Source organism: Copidosoma floridanum, unplaced genomic scaffold, assembly GCF_036245765.1.
Source record: "Copidosoma floridanum isolate Cflo_tuat_1 unplaced genomic scaffold, Cflo_Japanese_pri ptg000020l, whole genome shotgun sequence".
In the NCBI taxonomy this organism is placed as follows: domain Eukaryota; kingdom Metazoa; phylum Arthropoda; class Insecta; order Hymenoptera; family Encyrtidae; genus Copidosoma; species Copidosoma floridanum.
In genome coordinates, this window is record NW_028321897.1 from 24,520,666 (window position 1) to 24,536,660 (window position 15,995).

General features: G+C 32.4%; 1 protein-coding gene across 3 annotated transcripts in view; it reads right to left on the reverse strand.

Moving 5' to 3' along the window:
* The window catches only part of LOC106641739 (long-chain-fatty-acid--CoA ligase 5), a 705,145-nt gene that overhangs the window by 161,004 nt on the left and 528,146 nt on the right, over positions 1-15,995 (reverse strand). The gene's annotated exons all lie outside the window — the stretch shown is intronic.

Genomic DNA, 15,995 nt, shown 5'->3' on the forward strand with positions numbered 1-15,995 from the left:
AAGGATTCTTCAGACAAATTTTTAATAAAATTGGAGATATGACTAAAAATTTGTAAAAATGTAAAAAGGCTATTTGAGGTTAAGAAAATATATGCTAAATTACGTAGATTATTTTAGCAAGCAATTAATTTTTGACGTACATTTACACGTTAATTCTATGTCATATACTTAACGTTTGTTACTTTAAATCACGAAGATTCATTCTAAAATTATAAAAAGCGAATTTTCAGCGATCTTTTAACATCGAGCTGTATACCTGCTCCTGCAATCGTGTGACAAATAAATTACTCCTTTCGAAGCAATTTATTATCATAAAACTCAAACGACGATTGCAATCTTGAAAAAATTTTATAATACGCTAATTTTACACATCAGTTTGCACTAGTACACGCAAGAATGAGAACAATCGATAATTTTAATATTCTCTACTGCGTATATCTATAAAGAATATCGTACACAGTAACTTGACATAGTAACACAATTTTAACAGTTACTTTTACCCAATATGAAATTCCAGAGATCAGCAGTTAGACCATCAATTACTGCATAATTAGTGGACCACGCCCGTGATTATATCGATTAAGAGTAATTGGGTTAAGCCCTGATTGGTCATTCGAATTCCCAACCTGACGTGTCGTCCTTGAGTGCAAGAGTATAAAAACTTCTTGCATATACTGATATTTGCTTTTTCTATTCAATTAAATGATCTAAAGTATCTATGAAGGTTAGAAAGTGAGTTATGTTGCGCTTTTTAAGTGAATGTAAGACTTAATTCGGTAAAAAAGCTGCGTGTAAAAAGCGTGCATTCAAAGCAAATGTGAGACTATGTTAAGTAACTAAGCTGTGTGAGAAAATCCAGAAAAAACCACGCCATTGAAGAATCGCCCAAAAAAAAAATGAAAGAGGAACAATAAAGAAAGATCTATTGACGTTGGTTCCAACGTTAAGAGCAGCAGCCTTATTGCCATCACCGCCACAAGTACTCTAGTGTAGCATTAGAATCATCGTTGTGATCAACATTGTAAGATTTTGCGCCTGCGTGCACGCAAACAACAGCTAGCTAATGGTCATAGAAGTAAATTAATTTAAGAAAAATCACAAATCGCTAAAATTTTGTAAATGCAAGCTTAAAGTCTTATAATTTATATTATTTGTAAAAATTATTTCTGGCTTTACCAAAATTATCAAATCATCAGGTAAAGCATATCATGGTTGTTGATGAAACTTTTTTTTCTAGTTGAAATATTCTAAGATTTAAAATTCTTATTGATAGAAACATTAACAATCTTAGCTTCGACAAACAAACTTAGTGCCAAGCAAAAATTAAGAAGGTACTGTATGACAAAGATCTTGACAAGAACAAGAGAAGAAGATACGAATAAAATATGCTACTACTGCATCACATAAGATATAAACGTCAATGATAGGTCAACGCCAGCTAAACGTACGATACACTAACATACTGTTAAGTAAAACCTAACACCATAACGCTGAGTCAACAATTTAAAAGAGAATATAATTTTAAAAAACGATACTGCAAGTAAAAACAAATAAGCCTTTTGGGCCAATGACTGATTTCTGATGAAAAAAATTAGATTCATTTGTTTATACATTAAATCTATGATAGTTTTCATTTATAGGACAGTTACAATTCACATTTGCCTATCATCTGCTACAATGTGTTGATAGCTGGCTGCAGCTGGTGATGCCAAGAGATGGCTGGGGACAAAGGGAGTGACGATAACTCTGAGTTCCACCCTACTCTGCCCACCTTCTTCATCTCGGGCACTATTCTGCTAACGACGTGGCCCGGCTCCTGGACGAGATAAATGGATATCGTACTAGGCTCATTAGTGTTTATGGTAGTGAAAAAGTATGAGCTTGGTGATAGGCCATTTTTAATGCTATGGGTGCATTTTGCTACGCTACTACACGATTGTCTAAAATTGCTCGGTTCGTGGCACACCACTCTTTTCTGCCACTCCGATAGATTACACTTGTATTAGTAATCCAACTTTGATGATACTGTGTGGATAATGTGATGGATGATAGACAATTTGATCAGATAACACTTGTTTATAAGTCTCTACCTTTTTAATTTCCTCTATGCTATCTTCTACTATAAGAACTATATAATAAGTCTTTGAAACTTATCAACCATGGTGCCAGTGCTTAGCAATTCTGCTTAATGTACACACTGCTACTCCTACACGTTGTTCAGCAAACTAAACGGCAAGGACTGTAAGTGCAATTGATATTCTTCTTTTTTCCCTCATTTTTTTTTGTGAACGAAATACATTAGTAATATTTTGTGCAATACTTATTTAAGATACCCCTCAATATTAGTTCCGGAGAAGTAACAGTGAATCTTTAACGGCACTACATACGTTTTTAATTAGTTTAAGGGTGATACGCTCCCTACAACACTCGCGTGAGGAATAATAGATAATTCAGAGTCAAATTATAATAACAGTGTGTAAATTAAGTTATAATAACTAAAACTGTCTTTTTTTCTGTAACCTTTTCAAAATAATATTTTTTTTTTTTTTTAGAAAATTCTGAGACATCCTAGATCAGTGACATTGACGATTTGGGTGACAGCACGGACGAATGCAAAATAAACAGCGAAAACGAGAACAGCTGTTTATAATTTTATTATTGAGCTCAAGTAACACAGTACACGCAAAAAGGTCTGCACTATATAAGACAGTACAGGCGACACCTTAATACCTCGTGCGCGTTTGCCTCGTAAGATGGCGTGTACTGCACGGTATTTTTACGTGTAGGCACGTCTACATTCTGTGTATGTTACACAATCTGTAGAGCTGCACCCACACGCTCTTTTGACCTGTGTGCACGGCATTTTCGAGTGTAAAGAGGAGCAGTCGTGCTTGCGCTGAGCATACGTAATAAAATATATTGGTGTTAAACGCAGTTTTTTGTTGTTAAATGCAAAATAATTACATTATCACACTTGTATAATGTAAATAATTGATCGTACTTTTATCACCTAAATGTTGCTATGGATGAACATGTGAAAAAAACTTTGACTGACTGGGATCTTGTTGACATCTTATACTATTTTGATAGTAAGAGATTTTTCATAAAATCATATGCACACTATCATGTTGTCAGTTAGTTGTTATCTGCGTGTATATATGCATTTTGGTTGTTTGTACATAAATGAACATACACAAGCCGGTATACGCAACATAGAAATGACCTCTCTGTACCCTTCGTATATGCACGACGTTTCACACATGCGTTAGAAGAGTCACGATGTACGAAACTTTTTTCATAAAATCATATGCACACTATCATGTTGTTATTTAATTTTAATCTGCGTGTATATATGCATTTTGGTTGTTTGTACATAAATGAACATACACAAGACAGTAAATGCAACATAAAAACACTGTCACTGTGCCCTTCGTATATGCACGACGTTTTACACATGTGTTAAAAGAGTCACGATGTACCAAACTTTTTTACTTGAATGGTGCACAGATGCAACATGCTCATTCAATGTCAAAATAAATTTTTTTCTTATGAAAGACATAACGTAGTAATTTTTGCCGTGAATTCATAAATGTGAAAACTTTTTTATGAGAATACTTAACAAATCACTACAGCTTATAAAGTTGACAAAAAGAAATTTATGGGATTGACTCAAGCGGAAATAGACAACATAATTCCAGAGAAATGTAAATCAAAGCAAAAGTTTACAAATTGCTACAAATATTATAAATCAATTATTTCAACTTCTGCTGATGATGTCTGTGAATTATCGATACCAGAAGAATTAACTAATTGTATTGATTTGAAAGGGATTTCATTCATTGCGATTCACAGTCATGATAATAATAGTGAAGATGTAGAACTTATAGATTCAAGCAGTAGATATGAAAGTATGAATGATTCCCAAGAATCCTCTATCTTCAATACTTCCAATCCAAGTCTTATTCATTTTATGACTGATCATGAATCAATGAATATAGAGACTACTGCTAAAAAACGTAGAATTATAGGTTCATCAAGTGCTGTTTCAGCAAAATTAGAAGGTTGACATACTTTTTCCACCCAAAGTTAACATTTTATTAATTCATATAATGTATGCAAATATTGCATATGGGACTGCTTTATATGCGAACAGTTGATATTTCAAATCTAGTAAATAAGTCACGAATTTAAACCACTTTTAATAATTTCACTTAATTTTGTAGTACAGAGAAACAATTCATCGTATCAACTCTTACATAACGACAATAGTATTGTGGGAATAGGTATTTTAATGAAGTACTTGGCTGATAAAAACTTGACAGACGTTAGAAGACAATTGAGCTCCATAATAATTAATAATGAAATTTCATGTACAAAGTTGTCAAGCCATCCCTTCAAGTAAGACACATCTTTACAGTTAAATATATATATGTGAATTTGCATGGAAGACTTTATGTATGTCAGGACGTTTTGATTCTGTTTGGTCAAGTAGATATATTTAAATAATTGTACTAAAAATTATTTATAATTTTAAAAAAGAAAACGCATACCCCACTCATCAATGTAAATTTTTTTCACGCACTGTAAATTTATTTATATAACAGAATAACTAAAAATAGATTTCAAGAACTATCGAAAAAAATTGTGAATCTTTTCCCAACTGAAATGACTGAAGTATATTACCAAGAAAAGTATGCAATGCAAGCCCCGGATTCAAAACAAAAATCAATTCGAGTTAATGCCTCTGATCTGTTGCAACTGGAATATTCGAAGAGTCGAGATTTATTACGAAAAGTAGGACTTTTGATGGAGCCACCAAAAGTTTTTGAAAATTCTACCACGCCTCCAGAAGGTATATAATGTCAAATACGTGCAGTTTAATTAATTTTTTTTTGTTGATTACTTTAAATAAAATAACGTGTATTAAAAATCTTTTTTTGCATGCATTTTTGTTATTATTCATTTATACTGATTCCCACTCACAGGGATAACAAAAGTAGATTTAAATTTATTGACTAAAAAATCGACTGACGTTACGCAAGAAGCTAAGAATAAAATATTTAGTACTTGGGAGAATAATTTTGATTATAGGCACAAGTCAGTATTTGTGAACAATAAAGGTATTAAAATATTAAATACCCTTGTCATACTACAGACTGAGCTGGCCCCATTATTGGTAAGCGTAAACTTTTGTAACTGTCCTGTTAAGTAGTATTTTGCTGTATAATTTGCAATTGTGTATTTAAAAAATCGTATGATTCATCGTAAATTGATTCAGATTTCAAAAAAAAATTTGACAAAAAATGTAATAGTGATAGTGGCACGCAATTCAGTGATGAAATAAAAACTAATTGGAATAGTAAGGTAAAAAAAATTGTGGCCTACGCAAAAACTTTAACTAAAAAGAATTGCACAACTCCGTGTGCAGACAAGACTTATCTCGTGTGCTACATGGATATAAGTGATATTCTTTTGAAAAACGAGAACATCAAAGATGATCGTAAGTTTGTACTGATGTGTCATATTTTATACCTTCGTTATTTCATAAAATTATATTAACACACATTATACTACTTGCAGACCACATCAATTCTTTGGCATTCATAATACTTCCATTTGTTTTGAAATATGCGTTAAAAAAAATCTTAGGATGATTGGAAACCACTGCAAAAAGATATGCAGAATTCTTTTGTTCGATATATGAAGGTAAATATATTTTCTTTTGTTCAATGTGTAATAAAAAAATTTACATTTTGTTAATTGATAAACCTCTAAAAAAATTGCACTACTAAATAAATAGTGTGCATTATATGTGTACGTATCTTTGCAGAAGCATAATGACCTTGCGGTTTTAATTGGGGATACGAAAATTTTCAGCTTGTCACGAAAAATATTGCAGACACAACCCTACGTAGTTATTTGCGGTGGTTTAAACAAGAGTTCTTGTTGTCACGCTGTAATTAGTGATTTTATTTATGACTTTGACAATTCTGTTGCTGATCACTTCATCTGTTCAGTCAACTTTTATATACAGTTAATTTTTTAAATCAAATTTATTTGCGGTAATGAATCTCCATAATCATATTGCATTCATATTTCACATCAACGTTGCATAAAAATTTGAAATTCTCGAGATTAGACGTTCAATTTATAATAACTGCCACTAAAAACTTCATCCACGATACATACAACCCATTTTTACTGAAAAAATTAGATGAACATTTAAAAAATGGTGTTTCTGATGAAGCATCAAATAAAATTTAAAAAATTTTCAAAAAGTATGACAATCCTTGTTATTCCAACATTAGAGAGTATATTAGTATCAAATATTTTTTATTTATCAGACAGAAAAAAGTATGGAAATAAAATAGTTTTCAAGGCTTTTATCAACGAATTAAATGGTTTAAAAAGGAATGGTATGGAATTTTTCATAAAAAAAGAGAAAAAACAAATATTTTTCATAACTAGTTTAATATTAGGTGACAATTTAGGTATTAATGGTATTTTTGGGTTTAGTAAGTGCTTCTCTGGTACAAGATTCTGTGAAATATACTATGCCGTGCCTGACCTTACTTCAACTTGAACGAGAGTATATTTCCCGTTACTTAAAACTGCCAACAACTACGAGAAAGATATCCGACAATTAGTATTTTCAGATCAAGGAACCCTGTATTTTTAATCAGTTAATTGATTTTGATGTCATTCGAAATCAAAGTGTTGATATTATGCACGATCTGTATGAGGGCGTGTGTGATTACGTCATGGCCGAAGTCTTGCTGTCGTTGTTAGAAAACAAATTTTTTACGACAGAATTTCTTAACTATTATTTACGAACACTTGATTTTGGATATGAATCTTCCAATATCCCTCCACCCATTAGTATTGTCACGTACAGTATGGAACATACTACGTGGGATGGGCCTTAGCTATTAGTATTAGAAAGGAGCACAAGTGGGGGAAGAAAGAGCATAAAAAGGCCCGCAGCAGTGGCCACAGGGCTCTTGAACGTCGGGACTAGAAGGAGGATAGTCGCAATAAGTAACTCGGGACCGCAAAGCGCCTTCCCTCAAGGAATATAGCAATAAAGTGATTGATTGAGTTACCTGCCGCGTTATTTTCAAGCACCTCGAACCTTTAGAATCCCACGTAACAGTTTTGAATATGTAAGAAATAATAAAAAATTTGAATTGTCAGCAAGTGAGTTATTATTTTTTACCAGACATTTTGAAATCTTGGTAAATGACGAAGTTCCACGAGGTAATATGATTTGGAAAGTACACAAAAAATTAAGTGAACTACTTTATATTTTGTCATCACCCACGCTACGAAAATCACACATTTTGTTACTGGACATTTTAATTGAAGAACATCATGATTTATACAAACAATTATTCGGATATTTAAAGAGTAAATTTCATTTTTTAACACACTGCATTAGAATAATAATTCAAATCGGCCCAGCAATAAACTCATCATCAATGCGATTTAAGTCTTAAAACCGTTAAGTAAAGGCAATCTTGCCAAACACACCGTCTAATCGAAACATCTCAAAGACTGTTGGGATTCGAATACAACTTAGTTTGATGTTGCAGCCTTTTGAAGAGTATAACAAAATGCGTGTATTCAAAGGCTCAGCAGTAGCTGGTTCTGAGGTAAATATTTTGTTTTCTTTAGCTTGTAACAGGACTGAATTAAGTAAAATTACTAAAAATGGATTTGTTACTAAAAAAAATACGTGCATAGTTGCAAAAATTGTCGAAAATGATGGTATACAATACGGCAAAATAATAAATATATTTGTGGTGGACGAGAAAATTATTTTTAGGTAAGTTTCAATAAAATAAATCGGATTTGATTCTCATTTTTCAGCAGATTCTGTTTTTGTCGAAAAATAAACGTGCGAGTACATACATTACGACTCCTCAATTACTGTTACTCCATCCCTTATTTTTTTCAAAAATGATGACTTATACGTTGTAAATAGACACGTATTGTGATTTTTTCACTGACTGTACATTTATTATAAATAATATTTTTTACCTATCATTTGTATTTAATAAAGCAATCATCAATGATAGTACTAAGTTACTGTATTATCATACACTGTTTTGAGTCCCCCTATTCATTCAACAGATATATGCACAACGCAAGAACGACTACTGCTCTTTACGCTCGAAAATGCCGTGCACGCAGGTCAAAAGAGCGTGTGAAAGCAGCTCTACAGATTGTGTAGCATACACAGAAGGTAGACGTGCCTACACGTAAAAATACCGTGCAGTACATGCCATCTTACGAGGCAAACGTGCACAAGGTATTAAGGTGTCGACTGCACTGTCTTACATAGTGCAGACCTTTTTGCATGTATAGCGATTTTATGCTTCTGCTGCTAACTTCATTTAGAAATGTGGTGAGTGTAAATTTTCTAAGTGATTGATTAAAATAAGAAGTAGTGGTGAGTTGACTAATTTTTTTTTCTTTTTTTTCACAATTTAAACATATTTCTCACAAAACAGCTCCTCATTTTATAATTTTATAATTATTATTTAGATCAAGGTAACTAGTAAAACTGTTCTCTAGTTCTTGCACTATGAGTGTATCATGTACTAAGTAATTGTTACATATTATCGTACTTGCTTTTATAATCGATTTTTTTCTCATTCAAGACACATATTCAACACGTTCAAGAAAGGTCTCTCTTACCATCGTAAGTTTTATGTAACATTAAAATCAAGGATTAATTGTAAATTTTACAGCTTTTTGTTTTTTTAGTAGCTTTAACTAACCAACTACCTTTACTGTTCCGTTGAAATACAACACTTCAACATTTTAAGTCATGTTGTATTTAAATATTGAATTTTACAATATTTCAAACTAATTTTGCTCTTTTGCGATGTCTGGTGGGGCACTTGCCCCATTAAAATTGTCTGGCTTGGATAAAAATATATTACATTTTTTAATAAAGAATGTTTTAAAATGCCAGACAGTTTCGTGTTACCCGGAGATAACGGTACAATATGTTATGGGTTGTCTCGTTGCCTTGTTTCCCCACTGCACGTGTATGGCATTAATATTCAGGAGAAATAATAATTTAAAAATGCAATATTTCAATTAGAACCTGTGGTATATAAGATAATGGATGAGCGAGCTAGCAATTTAGCGGCTCAGGTAACAAGTATGTGAATGTAGTGTACATGCATGAGCGAAGAACTATTGTGTATTATTAGTACCGCAAGGGAGCGAATGGAGCAGAGAGAGTCTAGCCATGAGACGAGTAAGATATCTGGCAGGCTTGTATACTGTACTTCTAACAAATACGTCATTAGCATATTGACTTTGTATGTGTACTTATTGTGTCAAATTATTACTTCACCCTTGATCTCTTATAACTGGCGACGAGGATAATTCGGACTAATGTAACTACATTGAAAAAAAAGAAAGAAAAAAAAATAAAAACAGGTGCTCAGTGAAAGTATTATTAACAAGCATTACACATGGACGTTATATCTATAAAAATCAAGGATTTGAGAAAAGAAGATATCATATGCATATTGCATGCTTTTGATAAAAATCTGATTAACAATATATTATCTCTCAACGAAAATCTAGCAACATTACGCAACAACGGTTCAACTTAACAGTACAGTACATGGACACCGCAAATCAGCAACGAGCATCAGGCAGCGGCTTTCAACAGAAGAATACAGGTAATTTCGAACCACAAATTGGCCAATTGAAAAAGAGATATTTATATTTGTTTTTTTTGCGGTGCGGTGAATGAACATAAGCTCCATGAGTGCAAATGAAGGGACAAAGTGTATAATTATTGTAATAAAAAGGAGCACTTAGAAAGAATGTGCATAGTTAAGCATGGTAAAGACCATATACTTAAATAATGTCAGCTTACCGTTTAAAGTAAAACGACTAAAAATAAGTGTAATCATGTACACATGACAAAAAATGATGATTTTTATGACAATGGCTCGTCCAGTAGTGACTTCCATTTAATAATCAAAAAAGCGAAAGCTGAGTGTAACAAAATTATTGCAGAACCTTGGTATACTAAAGTTGCGGTGAATGATGTTAAAATGAAAATGAAAGTACTGGCACATATGTTACGGCTATGTCAGAGAACGATAAACAAAAATTCTTCTCTAGTCTCCCGCTAAAAGAGAGCGAATTTATTCTTACTTGTTTCAGCGAACAACTGTTACATCCAATTGGTAAGCTAAAGAAAGTTAAAGTACAATTTAATAACATTGAAAATTTTTTAGATATTTATATAATTAAAGAAAAAAGGTCCTGTTTTCTTAGGTAGACAATAAGTCGCAGCACTTAGTTCATGGCCGTTAAAATTTAGTGCATCTAGTGCCAAGGAAATTTATGAAATTAATAGTACCTTAGTCAAAGATCAAATGTTCAACAGATTTCCTATACTTTTTTCTAATACTCAGAGTTGTTATACAGGTAGAAAAGTACATTTAGTGTTTAAGGAAAATGTGAAACTAATTTAATTAAAGACTCACCATGCTTCGTTTGCCCTTATGCCAAAAATTTTTAAGCAAATAAAAAGATTGGTAGAATTAGGTAATTTAGAACCTGTATCTTGCAGCGCATGGGCAACACCCATTATCCTGGCTTTAAAAAAACGATGACGTTAGAATATGTGAAAACTTATGCTTAAAGTGAATCTACAACTCGTAATAAAAAAGTACCTTATCCCAGTGAAAGAGACAATTTTTAATACGATAAGAGTAGGTAATAGATGGTCTCAAATTGATCTTAGACACACATTTATGCAATTTGCAGTAGATGACGAGTCTAAAGACGCACTAACAATAATTAGGCATGACGGACTATTTAAGTACACGAAACTTAGCGAAAGTATAGCTTCTAGCCTAGGGGAATGTCAGGATATATTAAAAGAGGTATTTTGAAAGGCATAAAAAATACAGAAATCTATATAGACAATATGTGTTGCACTGGTAGAACAAATAAAGAGCACATAAACATACTTACAAAAATTTTTACACGCATTGAAAAAGTAGGTCTGTGGGTGAATATTAATAACTGCGATTTTTTTAAGACTAAAATAAAAGTATAAGATTACGTAAGTAATAATAAAGTATTAGGAACTAGCTTTGTATGACCCAAAAGTATAGCTGGTTTTAGCGTGCGATGCGAGTGATATAGGTTTATCAGTGATTTTAGCACCGATATGCTGATGGCTGGGAATGCCTTATAGCTTTCGCGTCAAAAATAATTCCAAAAAATGAGAGGCACAGAGCCATCATAGACAAAGAAGTAGGCTCTATCATCTTTGGATTAAAAAAATTTTATTAGTACGTGTACAGAAATTAAATAATACTTAAGACGCATCATGAACGCATTATATACAAAAACTTGGCGCAAAACTGAGGAACTATCTGTAGTAGAACAAGCATTTGAGGGTAAAAAAGTGAAATGTGTATATATTACGAATGTATTACATGTGGGCACAAATTGGTGATTCCAAATAAATTGAAAAGGACATTACTGCAAGAAATACATGCTACGTATCTCGGTATAATAAGAATGAAATAAATCCCAAAAATTATTTTTGGTGGCCCAATATCAATTTAGATGTTAAGAACTGGGCAAAAACTTGCAAAATTTGTCTAGAATCACGTTACAACGTGGAAAAACTTCATTGACACCCTGGCTGTGGCCAATCAAACCTTGGTCCCGATCGCAAATCGATTTAATGGGCCTATTTCACGGCAAGATGTTTTTAGTTACTGTAGATGCGCATACTTAATGGCTCAAAGTAGTAAATATGAAAGAAATGCTACATCTGAAAAGACAAATCAAGAACTTGATATTTTGTTTGCAAGGTTCAGACTACCAAGCATGATTGTAAGTGATAATAGTCCATAGTTAACATCCGATCTATATTTAAAACTTGTTAAAAAAAAAAAAAATTACACATGTACTCACTCCAGCATTTCACCCAGCAACAAATGGAGCTGCGGAAAATTTTGTTTGCACAGTTAAGGATAAGGTAAGTAAAATGATACAAAATTGGTTTCCATTGGATGTAGCTTAAAATAAATTTTTATTCGATTATCGAAATACGGAGTATTGGACAACAAATCAGAAACCACCTCACTTTATGTTTTATCGTACAATCAAAAGCAGTTTAGAATTATTAAAACCTGATACTAAAACATACGTAGAAAAATGTCAATTTGATCAAACGCGTTTCAAGCACGGGGATCCTAAATGTAATTTTAATAAGAATGAAATAGTGAACGCAAGAAATCTCAGATAAAATTCGAACAATAACACTATAGTGACGATCGAAGAACAGTTATCACCTGTCACGTATACTATCAAATTCGACGACAGCTGTATAACTAAGCATCATATTAATCAGAAAATATGAATAAATCTTAGTTCTCTTTCAAAAAAAAGGAAAAATGTAGAAGTCGATTATTATTTCAATCTAGAAAGCGAAAGCGAAAATGGAGTAAATGATAAGTACAAGAAGCAATTAACTGATAAATGCGGATAGAGAAATGAAAGAAACAAAGAGAAAAAACGTGATACTCGTTTTCTGAGATGTTTTGCTAGACTAGGGGCTAAGCAGCAATCCATAAACAAAAACTAAAGAGAAAGCGGTTGTGGTATATGTGATAATGGATGAGCAAGCGAGTAATATAGCGGCTCAGGTACCAAGTATATAAATGTAGTGTACATGCGTAAGTGAAAAACTATTGAGTACCATTAGTACCGTAAGCGAGTAAGTAGAGCAGAGAGACTCGAGCCATGAGACGAGTAAGACTTCTGGCAGGCTTGTATATTGTACTTCTGATAAATACGCCATTATCACATTGACTTTTTAGATGTACTTATTCTGTCGAATTATTACTTTATCCTTGATCTCTTACAGAACCAGTTTTATATTACACAAAAATTTTACAATGAATACATGAAAAATTTTTATGAACTCCAAAAATTATGAAAAAATTAAACGTCCCCACCACTGGTTGCCAGACTTGGCATTACAACTTCTGCTACTATAAACTAACTATGGTTCAATTTTCAAGTGGTTTCTTATCATATGCTTTTACTTGTCCTGGATTTGGTGGTGCCTTAGCTGCAAGAATAACTTCCAGCGATTTGATCAGCTACTACTACACTTTTTTTCTATCTGACTGCTAAGCCCCTTTAAGCTGTCACATTCTATATATTTTTTAAACTCTGGTCTATAGTCTCTGCTTTTTCAGCTGCCTTATGCAATACTGTTATTGCTGCTACTCTTGCTGCTATTTGTATGCTATGCAGTATGCCTGAATGAATGCGCACGCACCCCCCCTTGCATCGAAAACCTCCAACGCTCTTATAACCAGTAAAAAGGTGGAGATTTAAAAAAGTAAATTGCTGATGTGACAACGCGATGTAATCACTTTCAATTGTTCCGTGACTTGGTCATTTTTGGTTCTTCCTATTGAAATAGTTAACTAGAAAAAATTTATTTAAATAACCTCTATCTGAGAGAAATAATACGTTAATACTACTGAACAACGTTCCATTGAATTATTACTTGAAACATTTATTTCTATTACTGTTACAGCCGGAAGTTATTGTAATTTCTTACTTTTATACCATTGAGATTCAGTTCTACATTAGTTAAAAGATGTGACTATTAAAACAAAGTTGCCAAGTTTTAATTAAAAAATTTTTTCATTATTTTTCATGTCAGGAATAATTTTGTGAAGATGTATCGGTCGTAGTTAGAGACGAATCAGCTTGTAGAACGGTCTTAAAGCTTTTACAATCTATTTAATAAATGCCCAATAACCTATACTTACACGCACAACTTGAAGTATAAAAGTTTTTGAATTTATTTTCAATAACTTAATTGTTTTGGGTGACAGTTAAGTCACTTTTAAAAGTGATAATTGTAAGACTAAATTCATAAGGTATTAAAAAAAAAAATAGAAAACGATTGTTAATTAGTCATATTGATAACTTTAATGTAACGTTAATTAGTCATATTGAGAGCTTTTGTTTTCCTACAGTGGAGTGAGTGTGGTTCCTATATTAAATTTAATGAATGTTTCTATATTTTATAAGTAAACAGTTATAAACAGTAAAATGCGTAGATAAGAAAAGTTAAAAGTAAAGCCATAGCATGAATGCTGCCAGGCTGACTAGAACATGACTATGAGCTTTCATCAAATCTTCTGTTTATGTAAAAAAAAACTTGTGTACGCTATAAAATATGTAATGCCAGGCTCACATCTGTTACATACTCTCCCACACTTATTTTTGGTTGCATATTTATAATACCTACAATACATATCTAAAAGGTTGAGGAAAATCATATTGTAGTACTGATTTATTCTGAATAGAGTTGAACTACATACAAATAAATGCAGCTTAACTCTAAAAATCACGTTATTCAAGAACAAAAAAATTACAAGAAAAAACACACTATAAGAATAATTTATTAATAAAACCTTGTATGAATAAGCCAATAATGAAAAAAAAAACTATTAAAAAAAATTTAAGATCATTGATTTAACTGTAATTTATTGTAAATTATAATCAAATAATCGTTTAAAAATAGAAAAAATAGCTACTTTAAAAATAAAGTTACTGAGGTTATGAAATAAATGATTTAATAAAAAGAATGAATTATCAATTATTATAATACATAACAGAATTATGTTTCTCCATGAACAGTAAAAGAATATTGAAACTTAAAATCAGTTGTTAGCCACACTATAAAAAGAAGTAAGAGATTTCCTCATACGTGGGTAGCTCCTTACAGAGTAGATGCGATGCATGATTCGTATGTAGGAGGTCACCAGCGTGATTCTCTTCGATAGTGTTTATCGTTTTGTTTTGATTAAGGTGAAAAATGATGATAAAAATTTTAAAGAAGCATTCTTACGTACGTGATTTCATGGAATGATATGGCATAAGGTGGTACAATGGCTGGGGTGAGGCATGGTAGGAAAGGAGTGAATATAGTAAAACATTTACTCCTGTTACATACTTTTTCAAGGTCAAAATTTCAGCATCGTTAGTTAACTCCAGCGCGGAACGTGCCTATAGATGTATAACTGAAGAAATTTTATTCATAAAGTAAATCTATATTAAATATTAAAAATTTTAGGCCCTTAGGCCCCAAAAATACTTTTTTTTACAACAGGACCAATATCGATAAAATAATTGAATAGTTTTGGATAACATTATGAAGAAATACTGTATGCACTCAGAAAAAACAGTTTTGTAAGGTAGGCTCTTAGTTTTCGGCTATCAGTGCTCCTTGTTTCTCTGTGCAGCGCACCTTATTTCTTTATTTTGATGGGTAAATTCTACATGCAGCAAGACTTTGTTTGCTATTTATTAGCTGCCATTCGTAAAATAAAATGAATACCTTAACAAAACCTTATGCAACTGAGATCTGAGTATATTGATCTTGGTAAAACAAACGTTTTCGCCCTCTGCCATACTCAATACTGTATGTTAGCATGCAATCTGCATACAGTCTGCTAAAATTGCTTTAATTATTCTATTTTTCAACCAATCTTATAACTCACAAACTCGAGCAAGTTTAATTTATAAGTGATACGCAGAACTTAGTAAGTAATTAGAATGGCAATTTGTGCACCTACTAGCTGTTAGTAGCTATGCAGAACAATCACAAGTATTTTGTGTGTCAAGACAAGGTAGGAATCAAAGAATGCAATGTGAACTTATAAATCTTTAGTCAAAAGTTCTTTTGAAGCTAGCCTACTTTGCTAGGAGGCTAATATATATATTAATAATTTTTTTTTATATTATAGTGCTCTACGTCCGGCTCCTTTGATAAGGGCACTACTATGGGCACTTAGCACTTAAGAGAAGAAAGGAAAGAAGGATGGGGAGGCCTACCATTACAGGAGGGGGGTAGGGGGGGATTAGGCAATTTTTGCTGTGAGAAGGTCGCCTAAGCCCTCCTCAAG